Genomic DNA, 12,500 nt, shown 5'->3' with positions numbered 1-12,500 from the left:
GTATTATGTTATACTTGTAGCTTCCGATCATGGTAGAAGTAATTATGTAATATAAGCCATTAAGCTATTGTCCATTTAAAGTCCTGAGGATTCTCTTTCCATTATTGGAATAGTTCCTGCCTTAGCAGTCGATTCTGGCTTTTAAGAGGCTCCTGCAGCACTCAGGAAGCTAGCCACGTCCACTGGTTGGGACCACAGGTCATAAAGTGTTGTGTGCGCGTGTGTGGGTAGAGTGTGAAGTGTGATTTAAAGGGTGTTTGGTGTCCTCTTTTTAGTAATTGTATCGTTGGCATGATGGGTCGTGGGATATGTTGAAAGAGTTTTTCTAATGTTTTGGTGTTGGGTGACTCCCTACAGCACACACACACACACACACACACACACACGTTTGTATGTGTGTGTGTGTGTGTGTGTGTGTGTGTGTGTGTGTGCGTGTGTGTGTGTGTGTGTATAGATAGATTGGCTTATAATTTGAATGCAAAAAAAAAAAAAAATGTGACGATATATATATGTAGACTATGAGTAAAGGTTGTGAACTAAAAGTAAAGTTGAATATTTGTGTGGAGTAAGGGTGAGCACACACACACCCACCCACACACACACACACACACACACACACACTCACTCACACACACATGGACCTGACGTAAAGGTTTACAAACATATGTATGGACGGGATATAAACCTCCATATATACACATGAGTAAACTATACATATGTGAAAGTTGATTTATATTACAAAAATTACGTTCATCCTCGTACAGAGTTCGAAAATCGGAGATGATGATGATGATTATTATTATTATTATTATTATTATTATTATATATATATATATATACCTTTTGTCTCTAGTTTTTGGTACTTGATCTTCTCTCTCATTTAATCTGGAACATAATTCACCAGTTACATGAAGTAGAAGTTTCCAAAAAAAATCACATTCCACAGACTCCATATTCCAGTAATTGCTGGAACGATATGTTTTGAGTTCGTGTGTGTATGAGACCCCCCCCCCCCTTCTTTTTTCTTGAGTACTTTACCCACACCTCTTGAGGATATATAAGAGGCATCTGAGTTGTACTGGAAAGAGAGTGGGTTGATGTGAGTTATTTCCATAGTAAGAGGTGAGTCCCTTTCCCCACGGTGACTGCAACGTCTTTCTACATTTTCTACTTCTATATATAAAGCAGCTCGTTAAGTTAAAGGCTTTCCTTTGATGTCCTTTGTGTTTTATGTAATGTTCTGGGTTTCCTTTTGATAGTCGTGCTTGTTTGAACTTTTATAGAAATCGTTCTTCAGGTATGTCCTTTATAGCAAGTAGTAAAAAACGCAAGAAATTAGAGTAATTTTCTTTTCTTCACATTATACCTTATATATATATATATATATATATATATATATATATATATATAATGTGTCGTATAGTATATTTTCTGAATATCTTCTTATTTTCTGAATACCTTCTTATATAAGACTTCAGAGTCTCAATTATAGATTGAGAAAGTATTAGAAGTGTCATTAGAAATTCTTGACGACATATTACACTGCTTTCATCCCTGCATTTGTACGCATTCCCGAATATCCTTTTAACTTTTATTTGACCTTCATTTGAAGTTCGAATATCAGATTCTATTCAATATTTATACGAGTGTGAGGCTTTTAAAAGTTGCCGTTTCCTTGTTCGTCAGGGTAAATGTTTCTTCAACTCGCGTGGTAAGATTGAGAAACTTTTGTGTACGTGAAATTATTATTAACCGCTTCGAAACCCGGTATCATTTCTTCTCATTAGGATGGTAAATCTAGCTTACAATAGTAACTCGGATTATTTTTAGAATACTATTGTCCACACTGAAGATGTTAACCTCCTTCTATGTAAACTACCTTAAATTTAAGGATTAGTCCCTTTTGGAAATGTTTTAGTGGCCTCTGAGGCCATGATTTAAAGGATATTTAAGGCATGATTCGATGTGTGTTTTGTTGGCTTTAGGTTTTTGTGGTTTTTTTGTATCACATTTTCTTTCTTTCATATGTAGATCTATATTGATATTCTCTGTTGTCTATACATCCAAACCAAGCATATCACGGCTGTTTACAGTGTTAAAACATTTCATTAGAACAGTACAAATCACATTTACAAACGAGGACAAACATCTACTTTTGATTATGATCATAAAAAGAAGTTAGGTATTCATATTACTTGGACACACACACACATACGATATACATATATATACAGAAAGTTACAAAGTGGGAGAGACGCACACCGTTTTCCCTCTCCATCGCACAAACACGTTCTCTCCCATCAATAATCAACACCAGCTGGACCTCCATCACACAAACACGTCTGCTCCACCACGTCAACACGCCCTTCGTCTCACACGATCACGTCTCCCGCTCGTTCTAACGGTCCTTTAACTCTCTTATCTTGTCACCCTTGAATAACACCATCACAGACATTCCTCGCTCACACTAGCCCAGCCAGCGTCCCAGTCACCTCTCCTTCACACACAACCCTTAAACCCCAAACTCCTTCCTCACACCACAGTGGCGTCCCGAAGCCGCAAACGAAATTGTTCCTGGGGTGCCACAGTGAGCCGTAGGTCCGCCTGCCACCACGCCACTCGATACACCACACCTATCCACTGGGTCTTCCCCCCTATCATCGCATACCGGTCCAGGGGCTGCTCCCTCCGTCCTCTACAATCTCCTGTTACCCACCTCTATCCCAGGGATGGTGGTCTACCCCACCTTCAACGCCAGTGAGCCTTCCCCCCTTCCCCTACACAAATAAGATACCCGCGGAGGTATTTACATGTGAAGAGGCAGCGTCGAAGGAGCGCTCACTGCCCTCCCACAGCTGGGGTGTGTGGAAGATGATGCGGCCCCCCCTTTTTTTTTTGTTTTAAAGGGAAGGCCATTGGCTGGTGGCTGAGGCTTTGGAGGGCCTCCTACCTCTGAAGGATAAGGAGGACCTGACGCCCGGAGAGCAGCCATTCATGCCTGGGGAGTGAGAGGAGGAGAGGAGAGGAGAGATGATGGGGCCTTCTCTGGTGTGGCCAGGTTGGCTGTGTTTGTCCTGAGAAGAAAGAGAGAGAGAGAGAGAGAGAGAGAGAGAGAGAGAGAGAGAGAGAGAGAGAGAGAGAGAGAGAGAGTTGGGGGTGGAAGAAGCCAAGAGTTTTAAGACAAGTGGAGACTCTTCTCTTTTGTTCTGTTTAAGCCCGCTGGCGTTGCGTGCTACACACACCGACGCTGGGCCTCCCACCATCCACCGTTGGTTTACGTGAATTGACCAACGAGTTACTTTTGAGGCCGACAGCTGAGGTACTGCTCGAGACCACAGCGGCCGCTCCGAGGTTGAGCGTTAGTTTCTGACATCATTTTCGAGTGGTTGGTCTGGCACGACATGTTGGCGCGGTGTTATGTTGGTGTATGGTAGGTTGGTGTGCATTAAGGCGTGTTGGTGTACTTTATAGTATGCTGGAGTGGTGTACAGTATGTGGGTGTGCATTACAGCATGTTGGTGTGGTGTGGAGTATGTTAGGGTTGTGTACAGAATGTTGTATCCATTATTATAATGGTATGGTGTACGGTATGTTGGTGTGCCATACGCCATGATGGTACGCTGTGCGGTATGTTTGTATGTCTCAAGAATGTGCTCCACCATGTTGGAGAAAGTCACTTCTCGCCCCTCATCCTCCTCCCCCACCAACACCTTCCCCTCATTGCCCCCCCCTCACCATGATCCCCCCCCCTCCTCTTCACCACCTCCAACCAACTGAGCCTTCCCACCTCCTCACACTTCCCCCACCGTCACCAGGTCTACTTGGTCCCTCATACCCACACCAAACCCCCAGCTTCGGTGCCCGTCACTGCCTGCGCCCCAATACGACGCAGGGTAAGTACCGCACCCTTGACTCCTTTGGACACGACGGTAAGATTCTGTAGCACGATGACGCGATCCTTGGGGCACGACGTCACACACACACACACACACACACACACAACACCACCTCATTTCTAGATGTCTTGCGGGGGAAAAAAAAAGAAAAGGAAAAAAAAAGATAAAAGATAAGACAGAAGAAGGAAATATGAGGAAGGGTATGATTTATTCGCACGCCCGGCGCCCAGAATATTGTATCAGAATTTCTGTGAAAGTGTCACTTTAGGGGAACCGTGTGTGTGTGTGTGTGTGTGTGTGTGTGTGTGTCAGGTGGCGGTGGCTGGCCCACCAGGCTGCTGCATGCTGCATTTTTACTCCTCTGGTTAATTGGCTGTGTCACTCCGGGTGGCGGTGCTGCCTGCCGCTGGTGGGAGGGAGGGAAGGAGGGAGGGACTTGGCCAATCTTTTCCTGGGCGCTGTCTAGCTCCTGCCGGAGGCGGCGGGGGGGCCTCAAGCCTCCTCCGCCTCCTCCTCCTCCTCCTCCTCCTCCTCAGGCCTCACCACACACACACACACACACACACTAGCCAACAGTTATCACACAGTATCTCTTTTTTGGATTCTGTGGCTGGTAAAAAGTGTCTTACAATATATATATATATATATATATATATATATATATATATATATATATATATATATATATATATATATATTCGTGTTGTGTTATGCTCGTGGGGCCAGCCATCTCTTATCCTTGTCATCCATTCGTATATGATTTTATTTTCATTTGATTTTCAGTGGTCGTTGCTTTTACTTTCTCTTCTACTGTCTCGTTGTAAGCTTTCTCTTCACTGCGAGCATCGTGTGAATGGTGAATAATGCCCCGAGTATTATGTACGGGAATGACGTGTTTCTTTTTTCGAGAAATGAAAATGTTTGAGCTTCGGGTGGTGTTGGGAGCCATGGAAAATGGGATGCCATCGTCGCCGTCCTGGAAAGCAGCCACAGTTCCACACACACACACACACACACACACACAACACGTAGCCCAGTCGAAGTCGCTGTTCGGTTATTTCCATTGTGACTCAATTATGGCCATATCTACTCGCCTTCTTAACTACTTGCCTTCTCATCTACTTTTCTTAACTACTTGCCTTCTCATCTACTTGCCTTCTCATCTGCTTGCCTTCTCATCTACTTGCCTTCTTAACTACTTGCCATCTCATCTACTTTTCTTAACTACTTGCCTTCTCATCTACTTACCTTCTCATCTGCTTGCCTTCTCATCTACTTTTCTTAACTACTTGCCTTCTCATCTACTTACCTTTTCATCTGCTTGCCTTCTCATCTACTTGCCTTCTTAACTACTTGCCTTCTCATCTACTTTTCTTAACTACTTGCCTTCTCATCTACTTACCTTCTCATCTGCTTGCCTTCTCATCTACTTGCCTTCTCATCTACTTTTCTTAACTACTTGCCTTCTCATCTACTTACCTTCCCTACTGGTCATGAGAAAAAGGTCTTTCTTGTCATTATATTATGGTTGTTGATTCTTTTTTTTAAGAGTTTAGAGTTCGGTGATGGAGAGGGTCACCCACGAAGGACTGGAGGCAGGTGCGTTTGAATGCTGCCAAGAGTTTTGTGTAGCGCGAACGAGAGAGAGAGAGGATGATTCATGCCCTTCGCCGAGGCCGTGCATGACTTACTGAAGGCCTGAAATGGTTTCCGACTGAAGGGGGAACGGTTGAGGCTGCCCCCCCATTAAACATCACCAACTTCCCATTGAACTCCCTTGTTGTAAGACGATTTGTTGGGTTGCGGTGGTGGGTGGGTGGTTGGATGGCTGGGTGGGTGCCTTTCGTCAAAGCTCTGGGTCTCCACTGAGGCGCTCGACCACTTTTATATACACCACACTGTGAGCACATTTGGTTATACGGGGGAATAGGGCGGGACCCTCCTTCATATCTAAGAGTTACCACTCTATGCCAGAGCATAAACCGTATCTCTAATACAAATGGCCAGACTTGATTCTTAAGGGTAATGTAAGACTTTGTCTCGAGGGCTATGATATGTCCTCCTCCAGGCCCAGGATATCCATAAAGAAAACGCAGTTATATGTTAACAAGGCACAGTTATCTGTTTTGATTACCGTGAGCATGAACGTTCTTGCTGATGGTATTTAGTTACTCTGGTAATCTAGTGTCAGGTCGTGTAAACATGTGATGGATACTAAGCTCACCCCCAACCCTCCCCTCACAATATGGCTGCATCGCCAGCTGGTTGTGGACTTCCTCTCTTACGTGTTCGCCCAAGCATCAAAAGAGAGAGAAACATCTGTAAGATCAACAAAGTTACTTAAATCTGCTGTAGTCCCAAGGTTGCGGTTCTTCCAGTAGCTGGGGAATGCTGAACTCTTGGAAGGTTAAAAGTTCTTTGACGTGACTATGATCCCGAGATTTATATATGTATCCTTGGGGACAGGGGAGAAAGAATTCTACCCACGTATTTCCTGTGTGTGTCCTAGAATGCGACTTTGAGGAACAGCGTTCTAAGAATAGGGCATAGAAACACTACCTGAGCACTATGTGACGCTACGTCCCTTCATCGGGAAATGGCGTTCGTTTATGCCACTTACTTATGTATATAGGCATACATATATACATACATGCATGCACATACGTGCACTTATACATGTTTACATATATACATATACAGCAGATAGCCGCCTACACATACGTGATATATACATGTATACATACATCAGATAGCCTCCTACACATGCGTGCATATATACATGTATACATACATACATACAGCAGATAGCCTCCTACACATACGTGCATATATACATATATACATCCATACATACAGTAGATAGCCTCCTACACATACGTGCATATAGACATGTATACATACATACACACAGCAGATAGCCTCCTACACATACGTGCATATAGACATGTATACATACATACATACAGCAGATAGCCTCCTACACATACGTGCATATAGACATGTATACATAAATACATACAGCAGATAGCCTCCTACACATACGTGCATATATACATGTATTCATACATGCATACAGCAGATAACCTACACATACGTGCATATATACATACATACATACAGCAGATGGCCTCCTGCTAGTATGCGAGTATGAGATAGACAACTGGATCTGATAGTTTATCAGCTCGATGGGCAAGTTAGTTTTGAGTGGCATGCAATTTATCCTCCCTGACATGTCCGAAAACTACCATTTCATGATTAGTCTCACGTCTGTCCAGCTGTTGGCTCAAATGTCAAAATGTCTAAGGGATTTGATGGCAAGCATTTTGCTCCGGGAGCAAATAACCTTGTTGGGATTTTGATTAAATTTCGTGATGGGTTCTCTAAGGCCAGAGAATGCTAGGCCCACAGGAAGGGTCATTCTTAACAGAGAATCTTTAGGAGCATCGTCTGAGCGACGTGTGATTGAAGATAAGGGACTTCAAAGAGATGATGATGCCTTTTAAGTGAACTCATCTAACATCCTTTTTATTTTTAGCACATAACACTGGCTCGTGAATGTATATATATATATATCGCATTGTTGAAACCCTGGCTAGCGAGGTATTGGCCTCGCGCGGGTCGAGATTCGATTGTGGAAATCATTCGTCTATAATGGGTCATTGTCTGCGAACGGGGTCACTACATGTAATCCCCCATACCCGACGTCAAATGTAGTTGAGGGATTAGTATGGTTAATCCGGACTTCTGTTACTCGCAACATGAGTTCGCTTGCCGTTCTGGTGTGGGGTGTGGGTGTTGGTGGGGTGTGTGGGGGGTGTTGGTTGGTTGTGTGTGTGTGTGGGTGGGTGGGGTGTGTGTGTGTGGGGGGGGGGGAGGGGGATTTACCCAACGCTGCAGTTCATAATGAGAGGATCAGAGCGGAACGCTATCACCGGGGGCCAACCCCCTTCACCTGAGCCCGTGATGATCTCCACCAGGATTTATCGCCTGGTGATGCGCACCGCCAAACGCCAGGGAGCTGGGCGCTGGCCTGTTGGAGGCCAGAGAGAGAGAGAGAGTCACACACACACGGGTCACCTAGACAAGAGGTCACACGCCTTGTTAACCCAAGCGCAGGTCAGAGTACCCGAGGAGACCCTTGGGACACATGACCTGCGATGACCTCAAGAAATTCCCTGGGTTAGCTGAGGCAGGACAGGGGGTCAAGTTCCACTCGGTGGCACGGACGCTGAGTACGTATCCTTGATGGGAGGAACTGAGGTGGATTATCCCCTTAAGGGGCTGCAGGTGAGGGCACGGCTCCCACTCGGGTTCGCTGATGGATTGGCTGCAACAGACCCGTATAGGTTTCCCTGTGGAGTTAGTATACATGGTACTAACACCATGATGGTGGTGGGTCACAGGCCCAAAAGGGCCCGGTGGTGGAATCCTTAGGTCAAAAGTTGGCATCAGCGGTTGGCCTAGATGGATGCCACTGGGATATGTCTTAGGCTTTACGCAGGCCACAGTCCCCAGTGTGACCAACACACACAGACCACACTCCCCAGTAAGAGACACACTAAGGCCACACTCCCCAGTGAAACCAACACACACAGAATACACTCCCCCGTGTGACACACACAGGCCACACTCCCCAGTGTGACACACACAGGCCACACTCCCCAGTGTGACCTACCACACAGGTCATCCTCCTTGGCATAGCTCATCGCCGTAGGGACTCCCACCCTCCCATCCCACAGGCTCTATATATATATATATATATATATATATATATATATATATATATATATATATATATATATATATATATCCAACACGATCACCATTATCCGATTCACTGTCGCCAATACCGTGTCCCAGAGACCCGACCCCCCTCCACACACACACACACACACACACCAAATAGATATCTCCCTCCACCCTCTGCTCACATGAGAGGAAAAACAGGATGTTTACAAGATGGGGGTGGGTGAGGGGGAGGGGAACTGAGCTCTCATCGGCTTTATGGAAGTAATCTCATCAATTTGGTGGCTTGGGAAGGTGCATCGTAGGTGTGTGTGTGTGTGTGTGTGTGTGTGTGTGTCAGCCGGCGAGGGCTTATGATGCCTCACTGTCCATTGATGTAGGAGTTATTTTGACGTGGTTTGTGGTCACGTGTGTGTGTGTCTGTGTGTGTGTGTGTGTGTGTTTGTTGTTATAGGAGTTATTTTGACGTGGTTTGTGGTCACGTGTGTGTGTGTGTGTGTGTGTGTGTGTGTGTGTGTGTGTTGTTATAGGAGTTATTTTGGCGAGGCGTGTACCAAAGTTTCCACGTATACCATGCAGATTAAGGAGATGCGAAGGAAAATCTTAAAAATATTTAGGTTTTGTGCCTCACCACAAGTGGCCGATGAAGGATATAAGAATAAAAATTTTTCACGCGTCACGTTTTCTATATCAATGATATATCAAGTATTTTCAGTAGGATGGGTGTGTGATGTGCAAAGTGTCGTACTGAAAATATATGCAAAACATATTGCAGCGTAAGTTGAATTCGTGTGAGAAACTAGACTCGGGAATGAATAATCATCCCATGTTATAAATGTAGTTCCAAGTGAAGTAATATTACCTGTATAAGATTTATTCCATGATTTACTGAAGTATAACAGTTGTAAATATATTATATATATATGTTATATAGCAGAGCGTTCATATGCACTGTATATATTTATATATATGTATATATATTGGAATGGATCATAATTTTGCGCGTGATGAAGTATGTTCCTATGAGTGCACGGGGAAAATGAAACACGACAAGTTCCCAAGTACACTTTCGTGCAATAATCACATCATCAAGGGAGATACAAGAAATATAAGACAGCTGATATACAACGAAGAAACGTAGCTAGGACGCCATTTGGTAAACAAGTGATTGTGACTGACAATCACTTACCAAATAGCGTCCTAGCTACGTCTCTTCGTTGTATATCAGCTGACTTATATTTCTTGTATCTCCCCTGATGATGTGATCATTACACGAAAGTGCACTTGGGAACTTATCGTGTTTCATTTTCCCCGTGGATTCATAGGACTATATATATATATATATATATATATATATATATATATATATATATATATATATATATATATATATATATGAATAATTGCCCTAGTAAGGTAAGTGTAAGGAACTAAGAAACAGTGGCTTCATTTTCACACAGCCTAGGGTGCTCTGAACTACGCTGTGGTCGAGACAATCGCTAATTAGATAACTAATCTTTGAAAAAGCGTGTGGTTCAGAATACGCTTAATGCTTCGTACGTCGCATGAAACATTTTGCGGAAATTGACGGGGAAAAGCCGATTAACGAAGGATAAGATGTGTATTTGCGTTTGTTAAATTATTATTTGGCCTCGGTAGTTATTAAGCGTTAGATGTCATTAAAATAAGAATCTGTGACATGTATAGAATGTATAGGGGACAATGCACGACTTCCAATCCTCAGCCTCGCTTAAAATAGAAGAGATGTAGTTAAAATATTACTCGACGAGCTAGCAATCTGGCAACATGTGGGTGTGCACCACAGCGGCAACACTGCCACGTTCAAACTTTAGTTGCCTTTCGTTTGAACAATTTACAAAAATGGCGAAACTTTCCCAAACCAGCCTGAATGGTCTCATTTGTTCACTTTCAGCGAACTTTTGAATAAAAAAAAAAAAGAAAAATGAAAAGTGTAATTTGGAAATAACTGGGAATTGGAGTTTATTAAGAATTACAGAAAGCTTTTCTTCCGTTCGTCTCGGTCAATCCTATAAATCACACTCACACACACACACACACACACACACACACACACACACACCTCCATGGTGTAGCGGTGAGCACGGGCCGCTTGGGATCAAGTCCGCTTAGGTTCGAATGCTGGTCACGGCAGTCGGTCCACAGTCCGCCCTGCTGTTCATCCTCCCCCCCTAATCGCTGGTCGATGCAATGAGTACCTGGCTTAGACTAGGGTGTGTGTGTGTGTGTGTGTGTGTGTGTGTGTGCACATAGGAGTAAAGACACGGTACATATATACACGGTTAAGCATGGGGCAACACAAGTGTAAAACTCTCACCTCGGAACACACACATATAGCAATCACTCACATATGTAGTGTAGAGGTTGTCTATCTATCTCTGTACATCTATCTATCTATCTGTCTGTCTATCTATCTTTACATATATATATCGGAAATATAAACTCACTAGAGGTACTATATGATTAATGAACATTAATGACATTTTGCCTTACGTTTGAAAACCCAGTTAGCACCCCCCTCCACAGTATTGTCTCCCCCCCCCGACTCAAAAAGAAATACAAATTCTCTATTAACCCACATGCATCAGCTTGCCGAAGCTTTGGGCTCATTAGAACTCAAGAAGCTTTGTTAGCGTAAAGCTTAACGTCAGATAATCCGTAATGAAAAGTTTTTTTTTTTTTTTTGAGGGGGGACTTGCTTGTGTTTTCCCCCCCTGCGATATTCTAAGCTTATCTCTGGACTAATTTGTTTGCTGTGTCAAATGAGATCACCGACGCCTTGTTATTCAAGCTTAATGGTTCTAGCCAACCCCGGCGATAGACGCGGTGTGACGGCCTATGTGTTACGTGTGTGTGTGTGACGGTCGACGTGCCCGATATGTGTTAGGTGGTGTAACACTTGATATTTGTGAATGTGACGGACAGACATGTCATTATACGTGCTGTGACGGCCAAACGCGTTATGTGTATGTGACAGCCGACGTGTGTTACGGAGTGTGACGGTCGACACGTGTTGCGTGTTGTGACAGACACGTGGTACGTGGCGTGACGGTCGGTATGTGGTACGTGGTTCGAGGGTCGACACGCGTTACATCGTGTGACTTGCCGTGTTAATTGATGTGACACCGGATACGCGTTCTATCGTGTTAGAAAAACGAGTACAAAATCTGCAGCCCAAGACAGTTTTGTGGATCTGCGTCTGTAGGAGGGATGATGAAGGGTATGGGTGGGGGTTAAGGGTGGGGTGGAGGGGAGGGGGGATGATGGTGGAGGAGGTGTGGCTGCTGGAGACGAGGGAGGAGGGAGGAGGAGGAGGAGGAGGAGGTGGTGGAAAGTGAGCGAGTGCAGGTATGAACACGAGTGTGACATAACGTTGGTGACACAGATGGAAACTAGAGAAGGGGATATGTGTGTGTGTGTGTGTGTATGAGGAGAGAGAGAGAGAGAGAGAGAGAGAAGAGAGAGAGAGAGAGAGAGAGAGAGAGAGAGAGAGAGAGAGAGAGAGAGGCTTCAGGATGGCTGTGTGTGTGTGTGTGTGTGTGTGTATGTGTGTGTGTGTGTGTGTGTGCAGAGTTGAGCAGTGACCCATCTTAAGACACCTCGAAAAAAGCAAAAAGAAAAAAAAAAGAAAAAATGTGTAGGGCGCTCTTTAATATTGCGGGAAACGACGTATTGACTACTGAGCGGATTACAGCTTAGGTACCTGAGACACGGTCCTGATTTCAGAATAAGTCTGAAATGCTGACGTGATTATTATCAACTAAATTCCCTCAAATAACTATTTGATTACGAGGAAAATTTCTCGAGAAATTCTGATCC

At 44.2% G+C, this 12,500-nt stretch overlaps 1 protein-coding gene across 7 annotated transcripts in view; it reads left to right on the top strand.

Moving 5' to 3' along the window:
* The window catches only part of LOC139749027 (uncharacterized), a 326,169-nt gene that overhangs the window by 18,796 nt on the left and 294,873 nt on the right, over positions 1-12,500 (top strand). The gene's annotated exons all lie outside the window — the stretch shown is intronic.

Source organism: Panulirus ornatus, chromosome 6 (assembly GCF_036320965.1).
Source record: "Panulirus ornatus isolate Po-2019 chromosome 6, ASM3632096v1, whole genome shotgun sequence".
Classification (NCBI taxonomy): domain Eukaryota; kingdom Metazoa; phylum Arthropoda; class Malacostraca; order Decapoda; family Palinuridae; genus Panulirus; species Panulirus ornatus.
This window is presented reverse-complemented; position numbering and strand designations above follow the sequence as displayed.